This window comes from Desmodus rotundus, chromosome 8, assembly GCF_022682495.2.
Source record: "Desmodus rotundus isolate HL8 chromosome 8, HLdesRot8A.1, whole genome shotgun sequence".
Lineage (NCBI taxonomy): Eukaryota > Metazoa > Chordata > Mammalia > Chiroptera > Phyllostomidae > Desmodus > Desmodus rotundus.
The window spans coordinates 17,874,105-17,895,128 of record NC_071394.1 but is presented as its reverse complement, the minus strand read 5'-3'; positions in this window follow the sequence as shown (position 1 = coordinate 17,895,128).

Below are 21,024 nucleotides of genomic sequence, written 5' to 3'. Positions count from 1 at the left end.
CTCTGCAATAAAATTAGACGCATAGATTTTAATAACTGAAGCTCAGGACACAGCACTGTGCCATCAACACCAGCATCCCTGGCGCTACCACTTTACTGCTTCACCTGAGCCCCATCACCCTTCCCATCCACCCTCAATCCTTGAATCCCGGCAAACAAAAACCTGTTCATCAGCACTATAAATGTGTTATTTTACTAACATTGGATAAGTGGAATTATAGAGTGTGTCCTTTTCAGATTTTTTTCCTGCACTGTAATTCCTTTGATATTCACCCAAGTTGTGTGAGTAGCATTAGTTTGTTCTTTTTTATTGTAGAGGAGAATTCCAGGGTATGGTTATACCACAGTTTGCTTAACCATTCACTCATAAGAAAACATTTGGGTAGTGTCCCATTTTCAACTGGGCATCCGAGTACAAATATTTAAGATTTTGTAAGTGAGTGCAAGTGTTCATTTCTCTGGGATAAGTGCCACGAGTTCAATTATGGGTCATATAAGTTTACTTTTAGATTTTTTAAAGAAATCGCCAAGCTCTCGTCCAGTGTGTCTATAACATTTTACATTTCTGTCAGCAGTTTCTCTGCATTTTTACCATCATTAACATCATTACCCTTTTGTTTTTTTTTAACTTTAGCTATTCTGATATGTGTGGTTTTTAATTTGACTCGTATTGAGGTTTTAATTGGCATTTTCATAATGACAAATGGGGTTGAACATCTTTCTAAGTGCTTATTTGCCATTTGTGTATTCTCTCAGAATGTGTACATTCACATATTTTTCTTATTTTTAATTGGATTGTTATTTTACTAAATTTTGGAGTTGGGGAATCTTCTAAATATTTCAGATACAAGTGAAGACAGTGTGGTAGTTACAGAGTGATAGATACATAGACTAATGGAACAGAATAGAGAATTCAGAAACAAAGTCACAAAAATATGCCCAATTGACAAAGGTGCAAGGCAATTTAATGGGGATGGGATGGACTTTTAACCAATTGTGCTGGAGCAACTAGACACCTGTAGGTTAAAAAAAAAAAAAAAAAGAACCTCAACCCAAATCTCATACTTTATACAAGAATCAGTTCAGAGAGTTCATGAAGTTAAATGTCAGTCTAAGTGTATTGTTCAGAAAAGAAACACATAGAGAAAACCTTCAGGACTTGGAGTAGACAACAGTTCCTAGACTTGACACTAAAAGCATAATTCATACAAGTAAAAGTTCAAAAATCAGACCTCAAGAAAAATGAAAAACTTTTGCTCTATGAAAATCTTTGTTAAAAGGATGAACAGACAAATGAGAGCTTGGGACGAAATTCTTGCAAACGATTCTAACACTTTTTTAAAGGCAGGAATTATATTTGTATCTCTTTCTCACACTTCATCTAAAAAAAGCACCTAAAAATAAATAGTACACAGTAAGTTTGAGAATGCCTGCCGAGAGACAACTTGAAAGCTAACTGATGGAAATAATATTTTTCTTCTTCGGTGTCAAGGAGGACCAACTATCCTGGAAGTAAAAGAGCAGAGCTAGATTTGGTATTCCATAATTTATGAAAGAAATCGGAAAACGTTTGTGAGAGCTCTAATTTTCTATGGGCCCTGCTTAACACGATGCCTCTGTGAAAATGATGTGCACTGTTTACCGTGCTTGGGCCCCACGCCAGAGCCCTTGTTGACAAGTGTAATTGATCGCTGTGGAAATGTTCTCGACAGGGCTCAGTCTGCTGGCTTTGCAAAATCCGAGTGTCCTACCACGGAACTGCTTCAAGTCAATAGGAAAAAAAGTAGCATTCTCCCTGAAAAGTCCTTTTAGCTATACCCTGGCTATCAAATGTCAATACAGCTGACAAAGTGGCCAGCAAACTGCAAGTATAGATATCACTTGGTGATTATAAAAATTTACAGCTGTCATCTCAGATGAGACTATTTCCCACGGGTAGGGAAGTAAAGGGTGAGGATTAGCTGATGAAGCATTCTGCTCTGGTTTTTTCTTTCAGGAATGAAGATCACAGAGATGCGGCAATGTCATCCATAAGGTTCAACAAAATGTTCACCAAGATTTAGCGCTTCAGATTGAATTTTTAAAAACTTCTTGCTTATATAAGAAAGGATTTTTAAACTACTTGGAAAGACAGGGTAGAGCTGTTAATTTGGTAAGATAAAATTAGAAAAAAATAAAATGTCTTAATTAGCATTGTGCATTTTAAACAATAAATTGTTTTCCAAAGTACAAATTCATTGTAGCATAGGTATTCCTATCATTTAAAGGTGCCCTCATTTGAAGATAAGAGTGGAGCCATTAGTTTTTCAATCATGTCTAGAGAGGTCTAGGCCTTTTGAGAAATGTAAGGCTGTGACTCAATTCTGAGTCAACACTTACACTTCTCTAAAAGGAAATGTAATGAATCATTTCATTGATACAGTCGTTTGGGAACATGCCTTTATAAAGAAATCGGGATAAATTAAACACATTCGTATTAGTATTTTGTCTGAATATGGATAGACTCATGTTTAATATAGGAAAGTGTTTAATTTATTATGGTGTGTGGTTCAGCAGAAAATACATCTTTCTAGAGGTGAAGCAAAGAATGGACAATAGATACATAAAGCATGTGGTCTATATTTCACAAATTGTTTTCTCAAGCTATACCATTGCCAAATGTATCATTCTGTGTTAGCCCACAACTCTCTAATCCAAGCACTACCTCTCTGATTCAACACTTTATTATGTCTCTTATTATTTTTCCTATGGACTAACTGGATTTCTCTAGCCTCAGGTTCTTTCCAACACATGTATATAACCAGGCTAACTTTTCTAAAGCACAGTTCTGATCATAATATTTATATACCACAGAATTGACTATCATGTAATGCCATACACATTTAGTGTGAAATTCAAAGTCTTTGGCTCTTTGCCCTCAATTTATGATTACAAGAATATTTTCCAGTCTTTCCTATCAGTTATCCAAATGAATTAGATATGCCATGCCTGGAGCCCACTCTTACTGCGGCCTCTTTTCAATGGCATTTCTGTGCTAGCATTTCCAGCATATTAAACTTTTATCAGTGTAAAACATTCCAGAAGCCACTTAAAATATATAGGAAAATATTCAATATAGTAAAATACATGTAATGACCTCATTAACAATGAGAATCTGGTAAGAACAAATTTTCTTTCTCAAAAAATTTAATTGGGAAAACATTGATTGGATGAATTTATTGCTAAAATGTGCCTACATGGGAATCTTGAAGCAGTGCTTAGGCCATGAGTGGTGAAGGTCAGATAAGTTAGAAAGAGGTAGAATATACAAATGATTAGAAGCAACGAGAACACAGCATTGTTCAACTGTTACAAGGAAAGGATTGTAAGAGGGATGTCAGCAGGCACGATCAGAAGATGCTGACTTGAGGCAAACTCGGTAAGAATTTAGCAGCATGCAAATGGCTCTACAGGAAAGGAATTACATACAACAGCATTGTCAGCCAGGGGGTCTCTACCTTGATGCTAGTACCCATGATATGTACCTAGGGGATATATTTCAATTTTGTTAGGTTTGTGGAGAAATTATCTTTTCTATCCCCATGTAATCTGTATGCCCTTTTTGACACTTTAAGATGGTTCTACAGATTTCGGCTATGACCTTGATTCCCATGAGGTGCACATAAGAGGTAATGATATCGGAGCATGTCCAAGTGCTCACTTGGAAATCGGTCCTTTTCCGAGGTCACTATATCGCTAGCAATCACAGAAGTCAGGCCATTCTAAGTTTATTCCTAAAATTTAGTCTTAGTATTATTGTAGTGTCCATCTAGCAAGCTTAGAGCAATTTTGAATTAGTAGGTTTAAGTGTCTTGTTTGTTGTTTAAAAAATAACTTTTATAAATCAGGCATGAGTCAAACATTACTTCTACAATGATTACTTGAATTACTCAATTAAGAAAATATATTAAATAAACCAGTCTGCATAATATTTTTCCCTTGCTGGCACTTGATTTAAGAATTTTTGGATGACTCCAAAATGCAGAGTTTAATGATATTCCTTATTAGCATTATATTGGCATGAATTATCTACCTAAAAAACCCCAAAATTGTCTATAAAATAATTATAAAGAGTAGCAGTCATGTTACACTAACAGAAAAAAAAAATGAAAGGACAACATGTACAAGTGCAAATATTTCATGTTTGCCTAGATACTCTGTTAATTTTTGTCTATTTATCTCTTTATTTTTAAACACTGGCAAAAAGGATTTTTCTATTATTATAGCTTGTAACAGACATTGGATAAATACAATATTAATATCTCAGTATTGTACCATTCTACATTTCTAAAAGTTAATTGAATAAACAGAAAAGTACAACAAAATTAATGCCAAAAATTATCATATATTTTAAGATATAATCCATACATTTCAAATGGAATATTTTCTGTATATATTTTTAAATTATTTTCTGTGATTCTACAAGCACTAAGACTCAAACTCCAAGTTTCAGGTTGAATTATGACAATTTCTGGTTGCACATTTTTTCTATTACATTTATAAGGTACTTCTTATACTTTTACAATTAATGTTTAGTTGTATTCATTCTTACTTTATTTGTTGTAACATATAATTCCGCAATTGATAGCTATAAACTGTTTCAGAGTAAATGACTCTTTTGGTCAATTAAAGATAAGCAACAGATCCTTTGAATTTTTTCTCACTGATTTGGATAGGGAGCAAAATCCTATCTCTATCCCTTTTCTTTCTAGTCTTAGACATTATTATTTCAAATCAACATACATTTCTTCCTTAAGACCTAGACGCATTATGTTGGAAGGGCTAAACTGGACAACCCGATTCTCTTTCAATTATTATTTTGGCTTTAGTTTAGGATGAGCCCCCCCCCCCCATAATCTCCATTAAATAATGGCTGGTGTAGACAATCTTCGCAGTGGTAAGGATGATGGTGAGGTGATGATCTCTGCTTACTGAAAACAGGTCAGAAATAATACAGAGCACATGTTCCTTTACTGTAAGAAAAGGAGAAAAAATCTAAATTGTCTGAAAGTGATCCCAAATATTACTACAAAATAAAAATGTGGGGCTATCTTCTCTGACCTTCCCAATTCTATTAGCTATAAAGGTATGATTGCCCTCAGATTCTTCAAGAACCTTCCTTTGCAATTTTCACCCTTTGGTTCTGCTAGACTGTTCTGGAGGCTAGAACAGAATATAGACTCTAGAATACAGGCCATCTCTCTGTATTACTTTGCTTATATTGGAACTCCTTTGTCTGGACCTATGGTAATATGTCAGTGCCCAAGGATAAATTCCAATAAAAATTTTGGACAGCAGTGTGAGTATAGTTTAATCCCTTATTTCCCTTTATGTTAAAAACAATAAAATGATAGCTATAAAACACAAAAAAGCTTACCTCGGGTATGAATTTCAGACATAAAATGTTGCTATCCAACTACCTGGAACAATAAATAAAATTATCTCTACATAAATTGCAAATGAAATCCGATAGAAGGGGATATTTAAAGCTGACATCATATCATTTCTTCAACTAAAAGATGAATGCACCTCAGCGATTAAATAGAGGACACATTTGTAACACACCACTAATACTTTTACCAACACAGATCTATCAGAGGACTAGTTCTAGGAGAAAACAATGCTACAAGCAAATTCTTCTTGAAGAGACAGTCTTAATGGACAAAATTACCTTGAAATAGAATATTTTAAGCTTTAAATGAAGATAATTCTCAAAGCCCCATAGAAAATATAGTCAATAATGTCTGTAGTAACTATGAATGTTGTCAGATGGGTATTGGACTTATCAGTGTGATCACTTGGGAAAGAATGTAAATGTATAATCACTATGTTGTCCACCTGAAACTACTAAAATACTGAATTTTGACTGTAATTGAAAATTTAAAATAAACATTCTCAACATCCTCATCTGAACCATAGTATCTGGCATAATGCACGTGATTAAAAACTATCTACTGGCTACGCTTATTGAATAAAATACATTTACAACTATGCCAAACTAGTTTCAATCCACATTGTGGAATATTTTTATCATTATAATAGGATAATCTAACCTAAATAAGCTATTATAATTTTTTAAATGATGTGGTAGGAAAAAATCCAAAGTATAAAATTAGAAGAGGATATTTGTTTTAAATATGAAAATAAACAAGTGCCATAGACAAAAACATAAAATTTAATAGGACATATCTCTAAAAATTTTATGCTAAATTAGAAAGTGCTGCGATCATCCACCATCTGGTGATTGTTTATGTGATGAATTGTACAGGGATCTGGGCTTTTCTAGTGGGATCTCATGAGATAGTTGGAGAGAAGAAGGATGCACAAAATATTCTCTACAAGTAGTACAATTAGGTAGTGTTTTCTTTGATGCAATAGAGGTTGCAGGCATGTGGATAAAATAATATAATCAATCCAACTTTAGCTACAGCTATGTAATATGTGTAGCTGCCACATCATTCGTATTTCAGATCCAGTGTCTTTCACAGAAGTGTGTGTGTGTGTGAGAGAGAGTTAAGTGGGCTGGGTATTCAGAGGAATATTTAAGAACCATGAGATTCTGCTTTCAAAAATTCTAGTCAAGATTAAGTGATAATCTAAAATGAAATAAGTTGGTGTTGGCAAGATGGTGAAGATGGGTTTTCAATGTTAACACAATGGCCACTTACACAAACGTTAATTTATTGAAATTTGCATTTTGCTTACTTTTTCCTTTCTGTGCCAGTACAAAATTTTTCATTTTCTCTAATTCATTAACAAGATAGCAGTAACTTTGACTCTTTCTCTGCGTAACTTGAGCTTCTTTCATTTTATGTTCTTAAATTAATCTTAGAATTAGAAACTGTTTACCCACAGAGTCACTGGAAACATTACCACTGGTCTCTTACTATCATTGTAAGTGATTATAGAATAAAAAATAGATGAATTAAGTAGCATAAATGGTAGTTATAAAATAGACAGAGGAAGTTAAGAATCGTATAAGAGATGTAGAAGCTGAAGAACTTAAATGTACGACCCATGGACATGAACTGAGGGGAGGAAATGTGGGTGGGAGGGGGGAATAAAGGGGAGTAAATGGGACAACTGTAATAGCATAATCAATAAAATATATTAAAAAAGAAATATACTTGACACATAGTAGGTGCTCAGTCAATCTTATGTATAATATCACACAGCAACTCTCTTAAACCATAAACCCTTTTGTTAATATTAGTCTATTAAAACTAGAGCATCAAACAAAAAAAAGAATTTTTCTGGCAAATTTCTCAAGACATCTTAAAATAACTGGCATCAAATGTATTGGTTTCTCTCTAACCTATCAGTCAAGTCATGCCAACTTCAATATCCCTTATTATTTTTTCTGAACAAACAAAAATAATCTAAGCATGTGGTTACACATAAGGTAAACATTGTTTCATTTTTTAATTATTTGCTTTTGTTCAAGCAGCTATTTTCATAAGCATAGCTACTTAGTTCAACAGGAAAGGGAGGAAAGGTGCATATGGGTCAAAGGGGAAAATAATTATTAAAAATAATTAGAAAAGTAGAATCAAGTTTTGAATATAAGACAAATAAATGTATTATTGTGAATTAATTGAAAATGTGGAAATATTTAATATTACTGTGTGTTTATATGTTTATTCTGTCTGACTCATATTGTTCATGCATTAAATTTTATACATGGCATATGGAGTATTCTCTTCCCCCCAGGAATTTCTTCCATGAATGAATATGAGTTCCAAGGGAATTTCATGAGTACCACTGAGGCAAAACATTACATTGTGATCATTATCAGCTTGGAATGAATATCTGAATTTGAAACAAGAGAGTAAAATGATAGAACTACTTGCTTCAGAGTGGAATATATTATTAATTGAGTTTCATTTAAATGTTACATAGTCTAATTAAAAATGTTTCGTAGATAATTTTCTTCTGTATTATTTTATAGGCAATTGTTGCTTCCAAAGTGTGTGTGTATATATGGGCTTATAAACATAATAGCATACACATATATACATATATATTTCATTATGACCAACAATTTCAGTTGTTTTATATTTAAATGGAAAAAATCCATTTCATTTTTTCCTTTTTTTGTTTGCATTACATTGGAAAGGAATAACCACATTTTATTTTAGATAAATCTTATGTCTTTCTGAGCATCAATATTTCCAGTAAGCCACACATGTGCAAAGCAAGCAAATCTATGTGCACAGTTACATTTGTCTGATTTTAGAATTAAAGATCAACAGACTCAGCCTCAGGGAAATTCGTGATGAAAGAGATAAAAATTGTATATTAACTCATCTACTTCCTTCTGTTTGCTTTCAGAATGAAATGTCTCTTTTGCTAAGCTCTGACGATCTTCTTCCTCCTTCCTGTGCTCCCTGTCCTGAGATCTACCGACATTTTATTCTACAACTGGTAGTTTGAGTTTTGAAATGAAAGAGCATTAATAAAATAATGAATAGAGAACTGCTGCTTTATTCTGTAGCCTAAAATGTACACCAACTATTCAATTAATAAAACTAAGAAATACTGTACCAAACCTGTCTTGAAAAAAAGCGGCCATGAAAGCGGGCTGGTGGATCCTTAAGATCATTGCAAAGATCGTGTGTTTGAGGGAAGTTATAGACACGATAGACCTGAAATTGTCCGTCTCCCAGCCTCTTAAAAATTGTCTTATGAAGTACAATAACACTAAATCTTTGTGACTGTTAGCACATAAATGAAATCTCTGTTATAACAACTCTCCTTACTAAGGAGATTCTTAAAGTACAGTCTGCCTCTGACTGACCGTCCGAGAGACCTAGGTCAGGATGTGCTAAAGCTCGAAACTCCTTTTATAATAATATTAAGAGATTAAGTGCCTTTTCCACTATGTTAACATGCACCGATAAAGCAAAAACAATGGCGAATAAAACCGCTGGTGGCTTAATACAAATCAAGGCAGTGGCCCCAAACTGTAATAGTTGTACTTGTGTTTTTACTGCCAGTAAATTAAAAAAAAAAAAAAAAAAAAAGCCCTTCCATTTAAGAGTGTCCTTGCTGAAATAGGAAAAATAATTGTACTTACCCTCAACCCTTGAGTAAATGTTTTTTTTCAGTATTCCTGTGACAAAAGGGCAAGGGCACATACGACACTTCTGATCATAGATAAGGATGACAGCTGTTTTGAAGATAAGGTCTCTGTGATTACAAGACTTGTGAGCTAAATTAGCTCACGAGCTTTTTTTTAATAGAGCACCATTTTTATATGAGAAAAAACAACCGGCAGACAAACTGTGATTATTCAGACTTGGGTATTTGGCTGACATTTTCAGGAAAAAAAAGAAAGAAATGAGTTTGTCTATTATAAAAACAAATTATAATATCTATTTCCAATAATAAGATTCAAGGTTTCAAGAGAAAATTAGATTTTGGTGAAACTTGTGTCACTGGGTGATCGAAAGCTTTCCAATACTTACCCTCTCTTTTGATGAGAGCAATGGTGATAATAATGATTGTAGTTTTTTGATACAATGAATTGTGTTAAAATATGGAAGATCTGTATAATTCAATGAAGCAATGTTTTCCATATGACCAATCCATGATATTGCATTGCATAAAGGTAAAAAATGGAATAGCAATGCAAAAAAACAAAATTATGCACCAGCAAATGATCCAGTCAAAATGTAAATGTAATGTTGTTGGGGAAGACAGAATTCTCCATGATATTTAAGATTTGGGATTGCCCATTGCAACAATCCTTACAGAAATTCACACTTAAGTGCTGATATAGTAGCAAAGAGAACTTTTGATAATTACCTTTAAAACATATAACATACCTCCCTTTTCTACTACCACTTTATATGAAGCCAGGTTATTTTCATATATTGCAACCAAAAACACATTATCACATACTGAAATTCAGGCATAGTTATGAGAAACCAACTACCTTCTATTAACACACATATTTTAGAAGTTATAAAACATTTAAACATTGCTTTCTTACTTATTTTGCTCTTTGCTTAACAAAGTATTGCCATTTTCATAATAATCAGTTATTTACGGTAATATAATGAGTTCATTATTATATTTAATAACTTATAAATCAATATTTTAAATTATTTTTAGTTTCTGATATAATATCAATAGGTATAACCCCCAGATACAAATTCTCTTTGAGGTCCTCAAAAAAATTCAAAAGTAAAAAGGATTCCTAAGAACAAAAATTGTGAAAACCACTACTTTATATGACAGCTTCGCATTCACAGAACCTGTACATGCCTTCATATTTGACCCGCATCTGAGTAGTTTGCACTAAAATTTTCCAATAAGATATGACTTTATTGTCATCTTTCATGTGTGGATTTCATACTTTTAAACATGAAATGTAAAGGGAAGAATAATGTTATGTGAAAATCGTGTGATTGAAGTAGATACTAAAATTCAATGTAATATATCTACAAGTCTTAATTAAGTCTTGTTAAAGATTTTTATTTTTTAACTCTGGGTTAGTCACTTAAATTTCTTACATGGCAGTTTCCAACTATGAAAACTGCCTCCACTATTCTTATTAAATTATAATGTGTCAGGAGAATTAATTAACAAATATCTGTCAAATAACTTTTCATCTGTAGGCTCCATTGAAGTGCTAAAGGATAATAACAAGATTCAATACCAGTGACACATAAGAAAAATGGATAATAAAAGTATGAAGAGGATGTAGAAAAGCAAACAATATTAAAATTTGAAATACTGCATATTATGTTATTCCCAGAGGAAATAGGTCCTTCAGTGGTATGCAGGAAAACGAATTTCAGGACACCTCACATTGGAGGAGTTTTAAGTGATAGTGGAAAGATTTATTAGAACAAAAAGTGACAAGTGACTAGTCTTGGAAAGGCAGAGAGCGCGCAGGCTACATGGGGAGTGGCCACATGGACTCAGGAAGGGAAGTTACAGAAAAAAAAAAGGAGAATTCTCTGCTGCTGCTTGCTGCTCCCCTGGTTACGAGTCTCATGGGGACCCTTAGAGTTTAGGAGAAAAAAAGGCAAAAAGTATGTGCCTGAGACAAGGAAGGGCACACAAGTGCTCCAAGGAGGAAGCATCCTGGGTTCTTTGTCGGGCTTCTTTATGTTTTGGGGGGTTTGGGAAAGAAAAGTCTTTCTTTCAAACTATCCAGTCTCTTTCCTGGCTTTTCCCAGGCTTGTGCTGGGGGCCTTCCCATAGCCAATCTCTTTCCTGGATTTTCTGGGGTCTTGAACCCTTTCCCAATACCACCCGTTTCCCAAACTTTCCCGGGCTAGGCACACACTTAGTAAAAGGAATTCCCCCTTGCTGTTTACTCCCTCCAGCTGTTTATCCAGGAGAAGGATGCTGGTCACCACCTGGGGTGGTTGCAAAGCTCTTGCCTGACTAGTTGACTAGGTAGGATGTTTCCTTGCATTTGGTGAAACCATGCAGGTTAATCCTAGGGGCGACTCAAAGTTAATCAGGTTTAATCATATGTCTTTCCCTTCTCTTTTGTTAATAATTAACTAGCTGCCTACTCTGACATTCCTCCTCTCAAGAACGCTGAGCCCTTGTATTCTTACCAGGTTTTTTGTTATTTATTCCCCTGCTTTATCCTTCTGGGGTTGGGCTGGATAAGGGCACTGTCTGGGTCTCTTATCTCTCCCCTTGCCTAGGGCGATTTAAGCTACTCACCCTCTGGTAGTGAGAAGAGGTAGGAATTGTCTTCTGCTAAATGTCTTTGGTCAGGAAAGATAAAAATCTCACAATTCATTAGCAGTCTGTTAGTTTATCAGTCTTATTGAAGTATCTTGTCTCAGTTTTCCTCATTCTATTTGCCAAGGAATTTTCCTAACTTCTTACTATGCTGCCTCAGTTTAGTTAAATTCAAGATAAGAGAAAATATGTTGTATATATTAATACAAATGAGTTATAGAAAAATACTGTGATGGAGAGAAGTCTTTTGGGATAAAATTAAATAATAAAATAGTATTGCATGTAAATTTTTCCTAATTGCAATAACCAAAGTATATAAATCACTTTTCAAGAAAAAGTAGCAAGAAAACTCACTACATAAACAATAAGAATGAAAGGCATCCATGAAAATACCAGATATTTGGAAAGAAACTTCCCTACTGTATATTGGAAACTTTTTTATAATTTCCATATCTAAAATCTACATTGCAATTAAATAGAACAGACTTTATCTTAAGAGTTCTAATTTAATACAATGGCCTATCTTATATTTGTTGAAGTTTGTTATTTGTAGCTTATTTCATATCATGGACATTTTAACAGTCACATATACACCCGACACTATTTTAAGGACTTCTTATAGTATTGTGCAATATAAGTGTGTGTATACGTATATGTGTATGTACATATATGTATATGTGTATACACACATATGTATAATATATATACACATACATGTTTTATATGTGTGCTTACAACTAATCAATTAGATATTGAGATATAAAGGTAATGATAGTAATGCCACCTCACATTTCTTGAGGGTCCAGTATACATAGGGATGGAGTGAAGTATTGTCTGCTCTCTGTAATTTTGCAACTATTCTGTGCTACAGAGATTAAAATAACTAACCAGGACACATTCACCTCTGCCTTTGTTTTCACTAGGAAAAGGAATTAAAGGATAAACTAGGAGTAAACTCTTCCTCTGGCAGATTGTTAACCCTGTGGTATTTGTGTCAATAATATAGGAGTCAGACTAGGTCCATGATCAGACTGATTCAGATAACTTTATAAAATATATACAGTATCTACATTTATAATAATTTAACCAGTTGTCACTCAATTATTGGATGCCTATTCAAAACGACTTCTGGTCTGTCCAAAGGGAGATACAAGGACTGGAAAGTAAACACCTTACCAGGCCGCTCAGCTAGCTGCTGCATTTTAAAGTCCAAATTGGGCTCATCTTGTCTTGTAATATCTGAAATATTTCATTCCTTCCTTCCTCCTAGCTAATGTAAAAATAAATTCTAAATTTTGAAATTATGCATTACAAATAAAGGGAAATGTACATTCTCAGGCTTTCCACCTTCACCTTTATTTGCCTGAATTCAGATGCCAAGATAAGCTTGTACAAAGGAGACTGAGTTACCCAATGAAGTGGGAAAATGAAAATATAAAAAAAGTTTTATGTAAATGATGATAATTTAAGACAAGAACATCTTTTAGAGCACAAAAATAAAAGAATGAGGGGGATGAATTTTATTTTATATTACTTTGTCTGAGTTTATTTCCAATTAACTTAAAGTTTAGGTTTCTAGTATATGCAAGAGCAATGATTTCAACAATTTATGTTTGGAAGGGGCTTTTTTGATTACATCGTACAGCCTCATGAAAATTTTATTTTTTGTTTGTTGACTTGTTTGTTTGGCTAATAAGTTTTTCTCAACAACAAATTCAAGAAAAATGAAATAACTATTTCCCCCATCTTTATCACTTTATACCACTAAACAGAGACTATGTAGGAAAATTAACATGGATTTATGTAGAATGTGATTTTCAAGTGTTAAACAAGAAAACTTCCGTGGCCATAAGCTTTTCTAAAATAAAAGGTTCATTGAGCCAAATGCTAGCCAGAAAAGGGCCAGGTCCTGGGACATGAATAAACCACCAGCACAGCGCTAATCCCGGGTCCTGGCATTGAGGGGCTCTTTCCTGAAAACAGATTGGTGAAGAACGACGTAGTTGTTTTGAAAGAATTTACATTGGCTCTACATAAAGGAGGTTAAGAAGGTAAAGCAGGACCAGTTCTGTAATAGATGCAAAGTCTATGAGGAAGAGTTTGCTCCTATGGAGTGGTGGTGGGCAAGTCTGAAAAGCTCTTGCCTAAGAAGGAAGCAGAGACACCTGGTGGTCAGTGGTGCCTGACTAGTAAACCTTGGAAACAGCCACCTGGAAGTTAATCCAAAGTTCCGACAAGCACTCTGGAATGTAAGCAACCTTTTGTTGGTTTTGCCCCATAGCTGTTAACAGAGTAGCATCTCCTGTGTCTTCTGTCTACCCTCCAGCATGCTGTAATTTAATTTAGGGCACTTCAGAATTTTATTCTTGTCACAAGTACAATCTAGAATTTCTGATACTCATTCAATAATAAAACAACCACAAAAATAAAAAATGAATATACATCAATCACTATTCTATAAATAAACAGTAAAAAGAGAAACAGATTTTTTGAGTTGATGGTCAACATGTAGGGAGCAACAATCTTTATTTTTACTTTGCAGTTAAGGAGTAAGGACTCCTAGACGTATTTACTCTAATTATTATAGTCGTAGTGTGTGCTGTGCTAGATGTTGAGAAAACAAAGATAAAACATGTAGTGTAGACGGAAGGCAGGTCTGTCAACAAGTAAAATGAAGCTAATTGCCTGCCGCACGTGGGGCAGTGTTCCACAGGAAAAGAAGTAAATTGTGCCTCTTTAGCAAGCAAACAGGTTCATTTATTACATGTGTGCATGTCTCTAGGCATGTGCAGATATGTATTTATGTGGATGTACGTATATTCTTTGCCATTCTGAAGTTAAAGACTCAGCGTAATACGCGCTTCTGTAATCTAGCTGAAGTATACGTATGAGTCCCACTTTGGGTAATAATCACATTTGTTTTTGTTCCAATATTGTATTTTTATGAACTTAGTCACTTCCCTGCTTTCAGTAGGTATACATCGGACACGCATGGGTTTTGAGCACCTAACGTGGGTCTAGTGTAACTTGGAAGCAAATGTTTACTGTAATTTTGTGTACTTTCTATTTATATTTAAGTAACCACACGTAGCTTGTGGCTTCCCTACTGCATAGCACAATACAAAACTTCTTCCTGCAAATAATTTTTTCCACTTAAACTATTTTACTGATTCATCATCATCGAATAAATATACATTAGTATCACACATTAAAAAAGGAAGTCCTTCCTCAATCTCGAAACCATTTTATAATGGGCTTAATATTTTGTGCTAAACTTTTCTTAAAGAATCTTCCAGTTCGACACAGTCCCACTTGCTTTTGTTTTTGTTGCCTGTGCCATGAAATCATTGCCAAGGCCAATGTCATGAAGCTTTTACCCTATGTTTTCTTCGAGACTTTTATAGTTTCAGGTCCTCTGTTTAAATATTTAAGTGATTTTCTCAGCTTTATTGGGATATAACTGACACTCATCCCTTTGTATGCTTAGGTGCAGGGCATGGTGGTCTGACTTACATAAATTGTGACATAATTACCACGGTAAGCTTAGGCAGCACTCGTCCTCTCATGCAGACACAGTGCAAAGAAAAAGCAAAGTGTTTCCCTTTGATGAGAACTCTTAGGATTTACTTAACAACTTCCGTAGGCATCATGCGGCAATGCTAGTTATAGTCATCACGTTGCACGGGGCATACTAGCGCTTACTTTCGCTTACAACTGGAAGTTTGTGCATTTTGACCACCTCCCCCCAATTCACCCTACCCATATCCCCTGCCCCTGGTAGTCACAAATCTGGCCATTTTTTTCTATGACCCTGGGGTTTGTTTTATTATTTTGTTCGTTTAGATTCCCCAACAGTGAGAGCACAGAGTATCTAGTCTGTCTGACTTATTTCATGTGGCGGAATGCTCTCAGGTTGCGTTCCTGTTGTCTCAAATGTCAGAATTTGCTTCTTTTATGTGACTGAGTATAAAATGGTGTGTGTTTATGTGTATATGTGAATATATACATATACATACATATATGTACATATATGTACACACACAATTATATCACAGTTTCTTTGTTTATTCAGCCCATAATAAACACAGGTTGTTTTCATATCTTGGCCATGGTAATAAATGCTGCTGTGAACATGAAGGCGCAGATGTGTTTTTGAGTTAGTGTTCTCATCTAAAAGATTTTGAGTTGATTTTTTGGATGGTGAAAGATAAGGGTCTTATTTCATCCTTTTGCATGGGGATTTCCATTTTTTCCCAGCAGCATTTTTTTGAAGAGACTAGCCTTTCTTTATTGTGTATTTTTGACACCCATCAAGCTAAAAAAGCTTCCTCACACAAAGAAAACGATCAACAGAATGAAAAGACAACCTACAGAATGGGAAAATATTTGCAACCCATATATCTAATGGGACATTCAACTTCAAAATATATATTTAACTCCTACAACTTTACAGAAAACAACAAATAACCCAATTAAAAATGGACAAGCAACTTGAATAGACATTTTTCCAAAGAAGACATACAAATGACAAATGGTATATGGAAATTCTTCACTGTCACTAATCATGAGGGAAACGCAAATAAAAACCACAGTGAAATATCACAACACATTTGTTAGAATGGCTATTATTAGCAATAAAAGAAGACAACAAGTGTTGTGGGAGATGTGGAGAATTTGGAAACTTGCACACTGTTACTGGGAATGCAAAATGATACAACCATTATAAAAAAATGGAGATTCTTCAAAAAATTAAAACTAGAACTACTATAGTATTCAGCAATCCCACTTCTGGGTATTTACCCAAAAGAATTGAAATCAGGATCTTGAAAAATTATCAGTGTCCCTATGTTTATTGTAGCACCACTGACAATAGCCAAGATGTGGAAATAATTTAAATGTCCATCAACAGATGAATAGGTAAAGAAAATGGGCTATGACATACAGTGGAATACAATTTGCCCTTTAAAAAACAGGAATTTTTCAGTATGCAGCAACATGGATGAACCTTGAGGAAATTATGTTATTTAAGACAAGCCAATCACAGAAAGACAAACAATACGTGAGTCCACTTATATGAATCATCTAAAAGCCAAATTAATAGAATCAAAGAGTGAAATGGTGATTGTCAGAAACTAGGAGTTTCCGATCAATAGGCATAAAATTTCAGTTAAACAAGATGAATAAGTTCTAGAGATATGTACAGCATGTACCTATAATCCACAAACAAGCAGTATACCCTTAAAAATTTTAGGAGGAAAGATACCATGATATAGGTCCTCAGCACAATAAAATACAATTTAGAAAAAGAAATAATGAGAATCTTTTATAGTCATGGTTTCAACCTCTTCATATCCGATCTTTTCTTCCACTCACTCCAATCGATCTTCAATTCTCACTACTCCACAAAACTGTCTTTTAATAAGGTCAACATGACTGCTAGTTTCTAAAGTCCAAAGGTATTTTTTTCTTCCTTGCTCTCATCTTAACCAACTCCTCAACGACATTCAACACAGTTAAAGTAGTCCCTGTCTTCACTTAGCATCTGTGATTCAATTTTCTGATTTTCTTTTAACCTCATTGTATCCTTTGTTATTTGATTTCTCTTCCTCTCACCACCACTGATGTTAGTGTCCTTCAAATCTCAGTCATTCACTTACTTAGACGTTCTCTCAAATGATCTCATTTATTACAATGGATTTACACATGAAACCATCTATATCCAGGTGACTGCAAAATTTACATTTGCTTGCTGTTTGTTCACTGTATTTTTTTTTCAGATAACCTTTTTTGAAAAAAGTAAAATAAATTTTATTAATTCATTTCCTAAAATCATTCATTGTTTTCTCATTGCAACTAGAATCAGAAGATCCAAACACCATTTACCAGCTGAAACTCTCTACCCTCTGAGACCATCATTCACCTTCTTTCCTAGTGCAGACACATAGGGCTTGATTCACTTTTTCACAGACGGGAAACTCTTTCCCACCATAGAGAATTTGTGGTGCTGGAACTCACTTTCCACACACAGCTGGGAGAGCTGGCCTCTTCGTTCATTCATGTGTTATGGCAATGGTCACCTGAGGAGTTACGCCATCTCAGGTCAGCCAATCAGGATAGCCCCACTCCAATCCCTGTTTTGTTTTCTTCAGAGCTCTTACTATCTGCAGTTATTGTACCTGTTTATTTGTTCATTGTCTTCAGTACACAGAATAATATCAACCCTGTAGGGTTGTTATGAAGAATAAGTTAATATAAATCACATGCTCAGAAAAGCATGTACTAAATATATAATTAATTATTACTTTTTTAAATTGTTATTCTCAGAATAGGATGCAAACATCTCAAGACTAGAAAACATGTCTTATTTTGATTCAGCAATTTGTTCTACAAACTCAGAATACCTAGTTTATGGTAGCCACTAAATAAACATTATTTGGATGAATTAATACAACTGCAAGTGACAAGGGGATTTTTAAAAAATTTTTAATTTTTTTTAAATTTAGAGACCATTCACAGGGATGATTCAGAGGTCTAAAACTAAGATCTCTATGGGGGAAAAAAAAGTTAATGGAATTTTAACTATTCAATCTAGAATAAAGGGGGCCAAGGGTTGTTGTGAATAGATAAATAATTATATAAAAGCAATCACATCAACAAATTTAGCCACAGAATTTCTATGTATTTAAATTGTGAAAGAAGACAAACTGACAATTAAACATCGAGAGAGAAAAAATAATGGTGGTTTTACTGACTTTTTACTATTCAGCAGTTCAAGTTGATGTGAATAAAACTGAGCTGGTGATGAGGACAGCTGATTTCCATTTCTACTGAGGACTGAAAAAAATGAAAACAAACTTAAACTTGAAGAATAAAGGACAGCTAAAAGGAAGGCACTCCTTCCTGTCAAAGTCCTTGTAACTCATTCCAATGAGTTGTACAAATGAGGTCATAAGAACTTCCTCTAAAAACTCTCTTTACAATCTCATCATTTTAAACAAATTATAGCCATATACCTTATTTAGAAGGGGGATCAAGCAGATATTCTCTGCAACCTTTCTATTACTTTGATTCTTTGTCAGAACTTTAAAGATTTAATGTGTGATTTAAAACTAAATTAGTAATTAAACATGTAACAAAATACTCTGGAATGCTTTGTAGAGATAGAGTATATGATGTTTCTACAGGAAAGTAAAATTTGATTACTCCTAGACCAATTTTATTTTTCAGAGTAACAGATCAAACCATAAAAGTATTCTTAAAAGTTCAGTTCAGTTTTGTACTAACATTTGAATCTATTAAATAATTTATTAAATGTTAATTTGTTTCTAATAAATAGGTTTTATTGAAATTTATTTACCCTGGAACCTACTCCCTTTGGGTTTTCCATGGGTCCTTTATACATATTCTTTAGGGCCCTTCCCCTATTTTCCCCCATTATCCCTCTCCCCCCTTCCCTTTGGTTACTGTCAGTTTGTTCTTTATTTCCAAGTCTCTGGTTCTATTTTGCTGATTTGTTTGTATTGTTGATTCAGTTCCACTTATAGGTGAGATCATATGGTATTTGTCTTTCACCACCTGGCTTATTTCATTTAGCATAATGCTCTCCAGATCCATCCATGCTATGGCAAAGGGTAGGAGCTCCTTTTTTCTTTGTATATTCTTTTTTACTTGTTTCTTTTATTTGTTTCCTTTTTATTTGTATATTCTGATCTTAACATTCACCATATATCCCTCTTAATATCTTACTTGACCATTTAAGCTGGCAAGACCAGCTATTTTATTTTTTTAGATTAGGCTAAAAAAAAAGCAGCAGTTAAGAGTACTTTAATGATATCAAAGTTCTTATCAAATTATATATAAGGATTTTATATTAATATTAAATATAAACAGATTCTCACAGGAATGTAGCTAAAATTATTTTTGGTATAGGCAATTTAATTATTAACTAAAATAATGTTCTTTTAAACACTGTACAGATGTGAATATTTTACAGATTACTGAGCATTGCCTAATAATGGGAAGGCAACTTAAAAAAGGCAGCAAGATATTGCTTCAATTTTTTTGAAAAAAGATATTTTTCTGGGCATATTTTGTCTGAATATATATTGAACTATATAGTGTGAGGAGGTATTTATATTGTCCAACCACAGTGTCTTTCAATTACCTAAATAATTTAATTATTTTAATTAATTAAATAATATCATTAAAATTGTGAGAAATTATAGTAACCCATGGTTATTCAAGAGGAGACAGAAGAAATGACGTTAGTGCCATAAAAACAATGGATGATATATAACCTAAATGTGCAATATATCCCCTTGATACACTGAAGATCCTGAAGAGCTCTGTTGTAAACTCATTATTCCCCATCACCTAACACTGCCCCTCCATAAAGGCTACAGACTACCATGTAGCTCAAGCTGAAAGAGACAACAACTTTTAACTTACAGTAGTTTTTTTTCTCATACGTCTTTGCTTTCTTCCCTTGTACAGAGCACAAAGTAGGCTTTGTATGAGACCACGTTATTGTAAAAATGGAAAAAGTGATGATAACAAATAGGATGTTTTTACCCAACAAGATCTGCTTCCAACACATAGCTGCATATTTAATATATCAGTGGGGAGGCACTCGTGAGGTTCATACTGTTTAGGCCTCCATACAGCAACGCAGCGGCAGTCTCTCCAGTTATGCAGTAACAGAACTTAGTGCCCATTTTCTAATCACACTTCGCTGGGGCGTGTTTGTCTTCCCCTAGTCCATTGTTTCTGAGCTGGGGAGATTATGCTTAAATAATGCCAGTGGGTATTTTTGGATGTCACAACTGGAGGTGGGGGATGTTGCTACCAGCATCAATGGGTAGTTGCCAAGGATGCTGTTAAATACCCTATAGTGCACTAGCCAGTCCCTCACAACAAAGAATTTGCTGGCCCACAATGTCAAACAGTGCTGAGGTTTGAGAAATGCTGCCCTAGTAGGCTGTGATCCATCGGCAGAAAGTTGAGATATTTCCTGTGGCATCCACAGGACCTAGTGCAGCCTCTCCCATGGCTAATGCATTTAAACATGTTGGTTATTGATGTTTCTCTGCTGACAGTTTAGAGAGAGGCTATTTGGCACATATGAGAAGCTAAGGGGATAATTTCCATCATACTCAAAAGTTTTTCTCTAAACAGATTGCTTTATTCAAAATCCCAGTCCCTATCAACCCTGATTAAAACTGTCTGATAGTTTTCTGTGCCTCAGGACAAAGACTATTCCAATCCAACTTCCTCT